Here is a 15,406-nt window from a genome sequence, read left to right on the forward strand (position 1 = left end):
GGGGCAGCCGGCGGCGAGAGCGAGAGCAGCCCGGGGCAGATCGTGAGGTGGCTTCCAGCAGCCCTCGCCGGCGATGGTGAATGGGCGCACGCCGTGACCTCTGACGTCCAGCCGGGCTCTCAGGTCACGGTGTGCATGCGTTCATGCACCTTCACTGCCATGAGCGCACGCCATGACCTCGGACGTCCAGCCGGGCGCTCAGGTCACGGTGTGCGTTCATGCACCCTCGTCGGCGGGGGCTGCTGGAAGCTGCATCACGATCCGCCCCGGGCTGCTCTCGCTCTCGCCGCCGGCTGCCCCTGGGAGGATGGGAGAGAGGACTGGGGCTGCCCCGGAGACCGGCACCCATGGACGCGGCCAGGGCAGGTGAGCGGGGGCTGGGGGATGGGATTAGTCACGATCTGAAGAGTGGCTTTCCCGGCGCATTGGATTTTAGGTTGGGCAGGCAAGAGTTTAGGTTATGCTTTTCTGGTGCGTTGGATTTTAGGTTGGAAAGGCAAGAGTTTAGGTTATGCTTGGAAACAACAGGTCCTTCCTTCCTGCTCCGGAGCTGTCAGCGAGCCCGCATGGGAGATCGGCACCATGAACGTGACCAGGGCAGGTGAGCGGGGGCTGGGGGAAAGTTTGCCTGATCCTGGCTCTTTTCCCAGTGGGTGAGGGGGTCGTTTGCCCGTGAAATTTCGTCTCTCTGACCTGACGCTCCACACTAACGCAGGGTAGGTGGTAAGTTAGCAGGTTAAACATGCGGAAAAACTGCAGGTTAAAAAAGCGATAATCGGGGCGCACGTTACTGTATGGGAGGGAATAGCTAATCCAATCGTTTACATCTCATATACATGCCGCGGGCGGAAAGGGTTTCCCGTTGATTTAAAGAAGTGGTAAGGATGGGTTAAAAGGGTTAGTGAATCACGGGTTGGACTAATGCAGCCAAATTGTGAGTAGAAAGTGGGTTAGAAGCAGGGTAACTGCGGCCGCACTTTACTGGATCGGCCTGTAAGTTTGTACCTGAGGCAATGGAGAGTAAAGTGACTTGCCCAAGGTCACAAGGAGCGACAGCAGGACTCAAATGCTGGTCTCCTGGTTCATAGCCCACTGCTCTAACCACTAGGCTACTCCTCCACTCCATTCATCCTGAACATAAGAAAATGCCATACTGGGTCAGACCAAGGGTCCATCAAGCCCAGCATCCTGCTTCCAACAGTGGCCAATCCAGGCCACAAAAACCTGGCAAGTACCCAAAAACTAAGTCTATTCCATGTTACCATTGCTAATGGCAGTGGCTATTCTCTAGGTGAACTTAATAGCAGGTATAAGAACATAAGAAAATGCCATACTGGGTCAGACCAAGGGTCCAAAATGCTATACTGGGTCAGACCAAGGGTCATTACTGTCATTACTTTCACCTAAACGGGCAAGCTGTGAGGGTGGTAGATATAGGCAGACAAGTGTCCACTCATCTTTCCAAAGACCTGAAATATGAGAGCTCTAGGCAGCCGGAGTCTAGTCAGGCACTGTCTCTCTCTGTCAGAATCTCTAGACTGGTCCTGTAGGGAGATATCTCATGTTTTACCACTGAATCACCATATATGAATCATAATAGCCAAGAAATGTACAGGCTAGTATACTGACAGGCCCCAAAGCACTGTCACAGCAAGGGAAATATTTTTTTGTCAAGATGAACTTTACAGCACTGTCTCAAAAAAAAACCAAAACAACAGACTTACCCTGTTACACTAAAATATATTTTATGAAGATGTGTCTGTTTACATATGTCTGTCTAAATAATAAAACAGACAATATGACTTAAGCTCATAAGCAGGAGTTATGGATGAGCCAAAGCAGAGTCCAGAGGTCATAAAACCCCCCACCCTTGAAGAGAGAGGCGGCAGTCTGAGACAGAGGAAAACACTCTGACACAAAGCTTGGCATACAGACATAACAGTTCTGTCTTCAAAGAAATGGGGAGAGGGAAAAAAACCTGCAACATGGCAGGACCCCCCTCCCCCCAAGGAATTTTTTTTTCAGGTTGCACAAAATATGTTTTAGCAGCCCTCATTACCTCCCAAACAAACCTTTTATGGCATAGCATCAGGTTTTTCTGAATATCCCATTTACCAAGTAGATGCTCCTGTGTTTATCATGTTGTTCCATGTTTGTGTATTTACACCTAAAAACACAATCCCATATTAACTATTTTCAATGAATTTTACAAGATCCCTGACCCTTGTTAGATCCTGTATAAAGTTGCCCTTCTGGTTTTTAAAATACTTTATAGAGCTTCTCCTGCATACCTCTTTGGCCTCATCACTGGCTAATCAATCTCTTTCTCCTTTTGGTTTTACAGCTTGGTTGTCTCCATTTTCCCTCTTCCATATCCCATGTTACTTTGGATGAAAGATCTGTGTAGAACATTGGTAGGTACCTCAGCTCCTGGAGTGCCACAAACAGGTCTGGTTTTCAGGATATTCAAAATGAATATGCATGAGATATATTTGCATACAGAGGAGTCACTCCCGGATCAGAATTGCCTATCCTGGTCTTGTAAACCTGTAACAATTTGTCTCTTTCTATTACTGTAATTGATTCTATTTTTTTCAGATTTTATTTCATGAGTATATCATTTTAAATATTGTTCCAGTTGCTGATTATTTTATTATATATTTTCAGAGAGACTATTAGATGTTTTCAGTTTGAAAGGTAGTATATAAAGTTATATTGTATTACTGGTACATTGTGACAACATTAACTGTTTGTTGTCTGTCAACATTTCTGCCAAAAGTTTTATAACCAAGGTGATACAGTATACATAATGCAATAGCCATCTGCTTAGTTACACTGAGCTAATTGGGACTATATGTCACACATGAATGTGTTTTAACATCTTCAATAAGTTTTATGAGTTCTTAGATATATTTTAAAATCTATATTGGAAGCACATAAAAACAGGCAGAATATTGTAGCTATTTTTGTATGCTAATGAAGTAAATGGGGTTTTATTTAGCAGTGTGATGCACAGCAATTCCCTATCTCTTGTCCCATAGGAATTAATGGGAAAACAACTGTGAAGACATCATATGAAGTACTGCAAAAAAAAAGACTTGCTTATATATGAATAGCAATATACAAGGTTCGTTTAAAATCTACAAGTCTCTAACATCTTCTAGTAATTCACCAATTTATAGCACAGTCCATTTAGAGGTGAAATTGCCAGTGCATATTTCTTATAAATTACAGATCTGCACAGAAATAAAGATTAACAAATAAAAATATATATATAAACTTTGGAACCCCGACAGGCCACTCACTCATTACTAGTACACTCACAGAGGAAATATCTATTTTTATTCCACTTTTCAGGTTCTTCAAAGGACATTATATTCAGGTATGTCCTTATTTCCACAGGGTTTATAATCTAAGAGCCTGATTTACAAAACATGTTTCCCATAGACACAGAATAGGAAAAAAACCTAGGTAAATTAGGCCCTAACTTTGTACCTAAGACAACAGAGGATGAAGTCATTTCCCTAAGGTCACAAGGAACAACAGTGGGATTTGAACACTGGCTTCCCTAGTCTGTAGCCTGTTGCCCTAACCACTAAGCTGCTACTCCGCTGCCCCCACACCATCTGGACTTATAGAGTGGATTCTCATACCCTTGATGCAGAACACAAACAGCTTCCTACAAAACACCACAGATTTTCTGAACAAGTTAAACGGCATTGAATACCTACCACCTAACACTCTCCTAGTGATAATGGATGTAGAATCACTATAGCAACATTCCCCATACAGATGGCATGTGATACGTTTCTAAAAAATCCACTCTAGACAACCAATACACACCAGAAACTATTACAAAATTAATCAAATTCATCGTGACATACAACTACTTCAGCTTTAATATCTACCTACAAATCTTGGGCACTGCCATGGGCACCACAATATGCTAAACTTTTTATGACAGAGCTGGAAGAGATATTTTTTAATAAGCATCAGACTAAATCCTACAAATATTACTGATCTATTGATGGCATTATTATGATTTGAACAGAGGGCGAAGAGACTCTCAGACAATTTTACAATTCCTTTAATACATTCCATCCTTCAATCAGATTCAAAATGGACTACTCCATAGAAAGAGTTAACTTTTTGGATACAACGGTTTCTGTCAACAATGGCTATCTACAAATATCTGTATACATGAAACTCACTGTCTTAGGTAGTTATATTCACAGTTTCGGCTTCCACTCTTCACATATAAAACGTCCATTATACACAGTCAAGCCACATTGTATCACTATATTTGCTCTGATCCAAAAGACAGGGATGAATGCATTAAAGTCCTGAAATATTCCTTCAAACAAAAGTGCTACAACCCCCAAATTTTTTCTAAGATGATTGCTTACTGTGTAATCTGAAGCCTCTGTTGCAGCTATCCAATTTTCAGTCAGTGTTTCAGACCTTAATTCTATCTGCATTGGATTATTGCAACTCAATGCATTTAAGTTTACCATTAATTACACTTAAGGCATTACAACTTGTGCAAAATGCCATGGTCCATTTAATCACAGGTCACAGTATGAAATAACATATTATTCCTGTATTATTTGACCTCCACTGGCTCCTGATTCAGTGGAGGATCAAATATAAAATAGCTATGTTGATTCATAAACTCCTTTCACTAGAGTTATCTCCTTGGTCAAAGGCAATGTTGAAGATTGCTAATCCAACCAGAGTTCTCCAGTCATCTCTTCCACCTGCCATGCTCGTTTAGTTGAGACAAGGAAGAGATCATTTTCGTTGGCAGCTCCCATTCTTTAGAATTCCCTCATGTAAGATTTGTGACAGATGGATTGTGGAAAAATCTTTATTAAATGGTTGTTGAAAACCTCCCTATTTAAGAAGGCATTTATGTAAGATTGGCATTTTTCATTTGATAGAGGTCATTTTAGCTGTTGTGTGAATTCTTGTGTTGTACAGTTTTTTTGTATTGTATATTTGTCTATTAGGTATGTTTTTATGTTCACCGCCTAGAGCCTTGGTACAGGTGGGTTAAAATCTTGTAAATAAATAAACAGGACCCCTAATCACCCACATAGAAAAAACATTCAAAGTGAGGGAATCCTACTTATGCTCCTCCAATGCACAAAAAGTGAATAAGCATGCTACATTAGTGAGATAGGCCAAACAGTAAAGGCAAGAATCAATTCATGCCAACACAAGATCAAACATCACAGGGAAGACCAGACCAACACCTCTCTAGGGAGCACTTTATGAAACCAGACCACTGCATTAATGAACTTATGAATAGGATAATCAAAGGAAAATTCTAAACAATCCAGGAATGCTCGGCTTTTGAAGATAAAATGATCAGACATTTTGGAACTGCCAAAAAAGGACTCAATAAAGACCTAGGTTTCCTAACACATTATGAACTATAAAATTATATTGCCTGTTACCTTCTGATCACCTATCAAACATCTCTCACCTCTTCCCCCTCTATCGCTTTCCATTCATTCTGAGGAAAAGAATGGGTATACCCTCTGTCAAACGGATTGGCTGACATCATCCTTATCTTGCTCATCAATCAGCATTCACTTCTGGGCTAGGTCACGCTCGCTCCCTGCCCAAAACTCTGCCCATGTCCTGCCCCTCCCACAGGAGTGAATGCATGTGACCCCCACCACAAACCGTGTCCAACCCCCCAAACCATACCCCCAGTCTGCACCAACTCTTCCCTCCAACCCTTCCCCTTCATTGGAATGTCTTTTATGTTTCACTTATTGCAACCACACTACTTAATACATTCTGGTAAAATGTCATCTTTTGCTCATTTGAATTCTGACCCGAAGAAGAAAGCTTGTCAAGAAATGTATTGTTATCCAATAAAAACAGTATCACCTTATATATAGTTTTTTGTATGTTTTATTCAATAACCTTTATTTCTATGCATTCAATTGGACTAACATGGCAGCCAAACTAAATTACAGATCTGTCACCATAATGCTGTTGCCCTAATGCTTACTAGTGCAGTTATTACAGATCTAGGTACTAATGTGTTACAAGCTCTCAAAACAATATGCTGTACATTTGTTAATTTTTTCACTGTGTATCATAGGTGGAAGAACTCATCCAGAGGCCAAAAATATGTTAAGTAAGATTGTACCCAGTGATTTTCACTTGTACTAGTTTTCTTCCGTTCTATTGTCAGAATCCACGATACAAAGAAGACATATGGAGGTAAAAATTGATTCTTGTGTTTCTAAGTAGAAAATAAATGTGCTTATGTTTCTATTTCAGATCTGACAATCTAATTTTTCTTAGATTTTCACAAAAGGACCCCCCCCCCCCCTCCAAGAACTGGAAAGTATTTGTGCTATGTTGACCCAAACCAGCACTGAAAAGTGATTTAGTTTTTGTGCATGGACTTGCATAAGTTACAAAAATCTGTAGCACCTACTTTGTATTTGTCTTGTCAATATTGTTTAAGCTGATTCTTGTTTGGGGGAAGAATTAAATATATTCTTCAGTGGTTCAGTGGACCTGTTTTGCCAACTATATAAAGGAAAAGCAGTATTTAGTGGGTTTCCAAGGTCTAGGCAACATGTGGAATAAATTTGGCATTGATCTTCTGTGTCAGTTTGGAAAGAAACAATGGAAAACATGTCAGCCGCTAATAAACCAGAGCTTTCTAGCTCCATGCTATTGTTGGTTGCAGAATATCATCTGTCATAAAAGTAGCTATTTGTAAGATATTTGGTTTAAATCCTTCCTCAGCAACAGGATCTACAAGGTCAGAATAAGTAATAAGGAATCACACCCCATCTCCTCTACTCATGGAGTACCTCAGGGATCGTCTCTCTCCCCAACACTGTTTAACATTTATATGCTACCCCTCTGCCAGCTCCTTGCAAGTCTAAACCTGACACACTTCATTTACGCTGACGACGTGCAGATCTTGATCCCCATCACAGATCCCATCTCCAAAACCCTCAATTTCTGGAACAGCTGCCTTCAGTCCATTAACCTTCTCCTCTCCAGCCTCAACCTAGTCCTCAACACTTCCAAAACTGAGCTCTTCGTCATCTTTCCCAATGACTGCAACCCCCTCGTCAGCAAGCTCAACATACCATCAGTGAACCATGTGAGAGATCTTGGTGCTATACTAGGAACCCGAATGAACTTCAAAAAATTCATAAACACCACAAAAGAATGCTTCTATAAGCAACATGTTCTAAAACAGCTCAGACCCCTCCTCCACTTCCATGACTACCGCACAGTCCTTCAGGCCATACTGTTTTCAAAAATTGATTACTGTAACGCATTATTCCTCGGCCTTCCTGCCTCCACAACTAAACCATTACAGATGCTCCAGAATGCCGCCACGAGGATCCAAACCAATGCCAGGCGAAGAGACCATATCACACCCATCCTCAAAAATTTACACTGGCTTCCCATCAACTTTAGAATCCTGTACAAGTCCCTGACCATTATCCACAAAACCATCCACCTTCAATCCACACTCCAACTCAAAATCCCGCTCTACATCCACTCCTTCATGAGACCAATCAGAGCGACCTATAAAGGATCCCTTCACGCACCACCTACTAAATCCTCGCTTCACCCCTCCATTCGGAAACATGAATTCTCCACAGCCGGACCCGCTCAATGGAATTCACTACCACCAGAGCTTCGCCAGGAACAATGTCCATTCACCTTTAGAAAGAAATTGAAAACCTGGCTTTTCAAACACGTCTTTATTTTATTTATTTTATTTATTTTAAGTTTTTCTATACCGGCATTCGCGATGGATATCGCATCATGCCGGTTTACAATTAACAAGTGGAGAAGAAACAAAATGATAATAAATAATAATAATAATAAACATTAAACAAGTGAAGAAAAAAGATTGCAGTTACAATAAAACAAGGGAGTTACATAACTTGGAACAGAGAGAGAAGCTGGGATTTTAAACATAGATAACAAATATGCCAATTACGGCATTTATAACATTAGTGGATTACCCTATTGAAGTGGAGTTAATTATTGCCATGTTGATGAAAAGTCTAGGCAAATTGGTTAATGGTGTATTGGTTAATGGTGTCTTCCCTTGAAATGCCAAGCCTCAAATCCTGTCTCGTAAATCAGTCATCATTTCTGATTCCATCCAGAACAATTCTAATCCTTTAAGAACCTTCATTATTCCTGCTGCACTCTTGCTTTAATACTGTAATAATGTCCTCCACCCTGCTGGATCCTCAGCCCTCCGTTCCCTTATCACCAACCTTGTCCCATTCTTCCTCCCTCTCCCTCTCCCCTCCCCTATACCCCCTCTTCTCCTCTAAGATTGGATACCAATTCCATTTTTAATCCTCTTTGTTGATTTAATTACTCCATTAAGAACTGATTGAGTGCAATTCCGTTCTCATGCTAAGTTACTCTATTCAATTACTTGTTTTACACTAATTTAGCTCTATGTTAAGCTAAATCTACCTTCCTTAGTTGTCCTGAATTCATCACCCTTGTTTTTTGTAACTTTCTCCTATATCGCTGGTTTTCCCTTGTTTGATGTGAACCGTTACGATAGGACATGTGTCTTGAATATCGGCATAGTAAAAAGAATTAAATAAATAAATAAATAAATAAATAAATAAATATTAGGCCTGAAAAGAGAATTGGATCACAAGAGGAAGAGTCACCATAGATACTCCATTAATACCCTCCAGTTTACCCAGAAAAATATCCACTTTTACCAGTTCATTCAAATATACATGCACTTTTTATTCACTATCAAGAATCCTCAGATTTGAATATGTTTAGTTGCACCTGAAGCTGGTGCAGGTCAAAAATGGAGAGCAGCCTCAGTTGCAGAGTTTCTATTACTTACTATGGGTTATCCAGAACATGTTACGCTTATGGAAAAATAGGAAAGATAGCTTGAATATACCATTTTCTTTTACTCTATCACACCTCTAAAAGTCTAGCAGCCTTACTCTGTTTCTGAAAACTGACTTATGTTTCCCATGCAAAAACTGCTTTTAAGTAACCAGTGCTAATTTTTCTATCAGGGATCATAGAACTCGTCCAGAGGCCAAAAAACATTTTGAGCGACTCATGCCCTTAAAGAATAAATCTGGAAATTATGAATTGCTGACTGTGGGCAAAATAGCACTGTATATACTTCTGGGAATTAATTTGAAGGTTTTTCCCCATTATTTAAAAAAATACCTGTAAAAGCAAGTTTAAGTCCTTTGTGGAATGAGGTAGGCAGAGCCTAGGTGTGCCATGGAGGTGATGTACTAGAGCAAGAGTGGCCAACTCCAGTCCTCGAGAGCCACAAACAGGCCAGGATATCAGAATATCCACAATGAATTTGCATGAATTTGCCTCCATTGTATGTAAATCTATCTCATGCATATTTATTGTGGATATCCTGTATACCTGGCCTGTTTGTGGCTCTCGAGGGCCAGAGTTGGTCACCCTATACTACAGCTTCAGGAGGAAAGGATTATGGCTGCCTCTGTGACTGCAAATCTTGCTGGCCAAGGAGTGGTGCTAAGGATTAGTCTCGAAGGAGACTTTTCCTTCTTCAGCCCTGAAAAAAGACAAGGATTTCAGGCATGCCATCTTGAGTGGAAGCTATACAGAGTGAAAAAATTGGGGGAAAAGGTTTTTTTATAAGAGATCTAAAAAAATGCTGCAGATTTTATGGTTAGTAGGGTTGTGAATCGAGTGCCCAATCGTTCCCGCTATCGGGATCGTCTGGCCGTGGGAAAAAATCGTTTTCCCACGTTTTCCTGCTTTTTTTTTAGTGAAAAACGATTTTTACGAAAAATCGGGGGTAAAATTGATCGTTTCCTTCTTTTAACCGATTTTTAATGAATTTAGAAATATCGTACAATATTTCAATTCGTTAGAAAAGCGATTCACATCCCTAATAGTTAGAACTCTGGGGTCAGTCCAATAATTCAACTATTAGTGGCTGTTGCCTCCTATAAAACCTTCTTAATTTTGTTTGTAATGTTTAGATTATTGGATTGAATGAAGTTGGAAGCATCCATTTAGAATGAAAGAGGAAATGAGACTTTGATTAAAGATGTATAAAAATTTGAAAAACAAATGAGAAAAATGCTGTTGCAAAGAGTTTGTGAAAAATACCATTTTAGGGGTAAGTTTTCACACCAGCTTATGGAGGTCAATATTCAGTAAGCTGGCAGGCAGCAAAGTTACTTGGGTAAAGTTGCCTGGATAACTTTAGTCAAATATTCAGTGCCCCTCAGCCTCAAAACATGTCCTTTCCCTCTCTGCCACCCCCCGGCAACCTTTCCCTGATTTGAATATAAAAGTTACAATCGATCCCCACCTCCACAGTCACACGAGAAACTGGCTCACCCCTGGACATCCCATCCCACCCACCCCTCTCCAATTGCCAAAACCGTCCCTTCCAGGAGCGAGAGTCTTAGTCACCTGCCGCCTGCGGCTCCAGCACTGCTTCTGATAGGAGCGTTGGAAGTTTAAACTGTGCTGTTTACACTTCCAGTGCTGCAAGTGAGCTCAGCGAAAACTATCAGTCCACTTGTACTTCTCTTCTCTACCACTCAGTTGAGTCAGTGTCCTAAGTGGCAGGTTATCTGGACAAACAAAACTGGCTAACTTTAAACCTGCTCAGAAACAGGTCTAAAGTTCTCCAAGTAACCTAGCTAGATATACCCAGCATTCGGCTAGGTTAGCCGGATATCTCAGCCCCTCCTTGGAACACCCCTATTACGCCCCCTTTTTATCTGGCTAAATTATAGCCGAATAACTACTTACCCGGCTATAATTTAGACAGATAAGTGGATGAATATGCCACAATTGCCATTTAGATGGATAACTTTTAAGTTATCAGTCTAAATAGCTTTTAGAGATGTGAATCGTGTCCTCGATCGTCTTAACGATCGATTTCGGCTGGGAGGGGGAGGGAATCATATTGTTGCCGTTTGGGGGGGTAAAATATCGTGAAAAATCGTGAAAAATCGAAAAAACGTAAAATCGCAAAACCGGCACATTAAAACCCCCTAAAACCCACCCCCGACCCTTTAAATTAAATCCCCCCCCCTCCCGAACCCCCCCCAAATGACTTAAATAACCTTCGGGTCCAGCGGCGGTCCGGAACGGCAGCGGTCCGGAACGGGCTCCTGCTACTGAATCTTGTTGTCTTCAGCCGGCGCCATTTTCCAAAATGGCGGCGAAAAATGGCGGCGGCCATAGACGAACACGATTGGACGGCAGGAGGTCCTTCCGGACCCCCGCTGGACTTTTGGCAAGTCTTGTGGGGGTCAGGAGGCCCCCCCCAAGCTGGCCAAAAGTTCCTGGAGGTCCAGCGGGGGTCAGGGAGCGATTTCCCGCCGCGAATCGTTTTCGTACGGAAAATGGCGCCGGCCATATGCGTATGGCCGGCGCCATTTTCCGTACGGAAAATAGCGCCGGCAGGAGATCGACTGCAGGAGGTCGTTCAGCGAGGCGCCGGAACCCTCGCTGAACGACCTCCTGCAGTCGATCTCCTGCCGGCGCCATTTTCCGTACGAAAACGATTCGCGGCGGGAAATCACTCCCTGACCCCCGCTGGACCTCCAGGAACTTTTGGTCAGCTTGGGGGGGGCCTCCTGACCCCCACAAGACTTGCCAAAAGTCCAGCGGGGGTCCGGAAGGACCTCCTGCCGTCCAATCGTGTTCGTCTATGGCCGCCGCCATTTTTCGGCGCCATTTTGGAAAATGGCGCCGGCTGAAGACAACAAGATTCAGTAGCAGGAGCCCGTTCCGGACCGCTGCCGTTCCGGACCGCCGCTGGACCCGCAGGTTATTTAAGTCATTTGGGGGGGGGGGGGTTGGGGGGGGTGGGGGATTTAATTTAAAGGGTTGAGGGTGGGTTTTAGGGGTTTTAGTGTGCCGGCTCACGATTCTAACGATTTATAACGATAAATCGTTAGAATCTCTATTGTATTGTGTTCCATAACGGTTTAAGACGATATTAAAATTATCGGACGATAATTTTAATCGTCCTAAAACGATTCACAGCCCTAATAGCTTTTACCACAATATGATTTCACAACTTGCTCAGCTATGTATGTTATATGCATTATTCCTTGTTTCTCCTCTAAGATTTATGTTGGAAAGACCATGAGAGCCTTTAGATCACAAATATTTGAATATCTTTGTTGCTTGAAATGCAAATGGACAGAGGCTTTGATTATAGCACATGCTGTTGAAATGAACCACTATTTTGAATCACTTTGATATTGAATAATTAATCAGGTTAAAGGCAATATGAGAGGTGTTGATCAGGTCGCTTGACTGATACATTTACATCAAAAATGGATTTTTCACCTATTGGCTGATAGTATTCTTTGTGAACCAGTTTAAAATTGAGAGATGTTCCTATTGGTTAGATTTAATTCAATCATTGGCTGCAATTTAATAACTCTGAATGCTATTTAAACTCCAGCCCACCACTGTGTGTGTATTTGTCCTGATAAGCATGGTAGACGTACTGTTACTGAAAATCTGAATAAAGGATTGATTTAGAGAGAGAGTAAGTTTTACAAGAAATACATTGATGGCTTCTTTATATTGAACTGTCATCCTCCAGACCAGTAGCAAGGCGTTAACATTCCCCGGCTGTGCCATGAGAAGGGGTGCGACTGTAACTATTACCTTGTTATTGCAGGCTGTATTAGTCTCCCTTTTCTCTCCATCTATTGTGTTGGTCACACCAGCCAAACCCTATGTACAGAACCATGTAACTGTGTATATATAGGAGGCAGGGGTGGGTTTTTACTTTTGCTGCACTAGGTGCTGTTTTTGTCTGCTGTCTCCCCCCCCCCCCCCCCACCCTGACCTCTGTCCTCTACCTATGGACCTCCAATTTCCCAATTCCCATGCCACTTTTCCCTGCAGTCCTCTGATTCAATTTCCAACCCAGACCAGACCTTCAATCCTTTCCTTTCTGCTGTCCCTCCACAAAGCTCAGTGCTCCCTCACTGCCTCTGCCATTATCTGCAATCATTGAGCACAGGGACTGAGTAAGGCTGAGCCATGCACTTAAGGCCCTGCTTCCTCTGAGTTCCATGCAAGGGGCAGGGCACATGTCTTGACCTCCCTCACTCTTTTCACTCTCTGATTTCTGATAATTGCAGAGGTAGAGTAGGGGCTCTCAGATTTGTGGAGAGGCAGCAAGAGGGAATTGAGTCATACCTGGAGGGAGGAAGAAGAGAGTCAGTGATATTAGAGGTCTGTAGAATGGAAGGGGCAGGTTTTTTGCTGCACTGTGCCACAGGCCTAGTGTGCCTATTGAGACATACAGACCTGATAAAAAGTAAATTTCAAAGAGATTTGTGAGGGTTACACATGTAAAATTAGCATATGTGCACATAAATAGCATAGATGCATGGGTAACCCGTAGCAGGGTATTAACTCCAAGAGCACACAAATATCTTATATCCTCAGGAGCTTCTCCAGCTAGCACTCCTCTTATATCCTGTGCTCTCTATCCCAGAGAAGGATTCTTTTTATTGGGGGAAACTTTTCTTTATGGCCCAGGCAATGATTTGTAAATCCCTGTGTGTTGATAGCTGCGGTATCCCCTGGAGGGAGATATTGAGACAAACTAGGTGGGACAAGGCACTGGTTGTTAAAATATAATTTTACTGATTTGTTAAAAGTCAAAATTAAAATCAATTTTATCCATAAATATGCTGTAGGAACCAGCCAGAGATAAATCATGGCAGAGAAAAGTGATGGGAGCATTTAGGTCAGCTCCCGCTGCTATAGTTAAGGCCCAGGAAAGTTTATTGGAGTTTATCTGTGTTCTGTGTATGCTTTAAAGAGGAAGTAGGACCTGAAAAAATGTAAAAAAATTGTCAGAAGTGGAATGCAGAATCTGTCTTAGACAAATAAAATAAAACAACTCTGTGAGAAGTGTAATAGGATGGAATTCTGTAATTCAGACTGGAATATGAAACTTCAGTAACATTTTGAAGTGAGATCCCGATTTGAGTTTCATTCATTGGAGATGCAGTATAAAGATGATTGTACTAAGCAAACCAGAACTTTATTTTATTCTTTAAGAGCATTTCTTATCCACTAAGCCAAATAATATGCTCATAGCGGAATACAAAAGGAAATATAAAATGCAAAACATATTACATCTACCTCAAGACATAGACATGACCAAAGACCAAAACAACCACAACCAAAAAACAATATACATGTTAAATTAAATAACAACACAAAATAGAAAACCAAGTGAAGAAACTACATTCGGTTCCTGATGAATACAATCTAGCACTGAGATCAATAATGTCTTAATGCTATTGTCTTTGCAGAAACCAGAATGGTAGGAATCCAGAATGTTATTGTCCTCTAAAAATTCCTGTCACTGACCCACCACAGCCTACTCAATCACTTTTCCCCCCCAAAAAAGGAGATTTGAGACTGGTCCATAGCCATCAGGAAGTGTGGTAACTAAAGAGGATTTGTCTAATTTTGGGCACATTGTAGTACTCTTAAGGGCAGCTGGAAAAAATCCTTCTTTCAAACAGGCATTGATAATAGTGGCCAAATCTGGTAAAAACCAAGCCTCTGCTAGATCTGATCAACCAAGAAAGGCACTGATCAACAGGACAATATGTTGGTTTTAAACTTATCAGAAGCTTTATGATCCAAGTCTCATTTACTCTCTCAAAAGCATTCCAGGTTTAAAAGGTAAAATCTTTATTACCTCCATAGGTGGAATGGCATTATACTGAAAAGACCCACAAATAGAATTGACCTTCTCAGCAAAGACCTTCTCAATCTGTTTTGGGTTATTTGGATTCCCTACATGGGCCTAATAGATCTCGAGGCCTGATCTAAAGCAGTAGTTCTCATACATTGCCTCTATTGTATGCAGATCTATCTCATGCATATTCATTGTGGATACCCTGAAAACCTGACTTGCTAGGTGTGCCCAAGGACTGGGTTGAGAAGCACTTTTCTAAGGAAATTCTTTCTTGGACATAATATATACTTTCCAGCTGCACTGATAACACCTTTATATTCATTCAGTTGGCAAAGTTAAAGGACTTTCTCAGTAAGGGATTTGAATTTTATACAACATCATTTGACCCTTCTCAGCAGTATTTCAGACTATGAAATCTCTTGTGTATCTAGTGAGGCAAGTTTTTTTTATTATTGGTAGAATTACATTTAAGTAGCACTATGGAATCGATAATATTTCTCAGAAACTCATTCTAAGAGACTACCATGCCCATATTGTTCTCTGTATCTACCTCCTGTGAAGACTTTTGGTAAAGCTTCTCATATTTTGAAACATCAATTTTTAAAGTATCACTCCTTTTAAAGCATCACTCCTCCTCAAAGGCTTATA

This window comes from Rhinatrema bivittatum, chromosome 9 (assembly GCF_901001135.1).
Source record: "Rhinatrema bivittatum chromosome 9, aRhiBiv1.1, whole genome shotgun sequence".
Classification (NCBI taxonomy): domain Eukaryota; kingdom Metazoa; phylum Chordata; class Amphibia; order Gymnophiona; family Rhinatrematidae; genus Rhinatrema; species Rhinatrema bivittatum.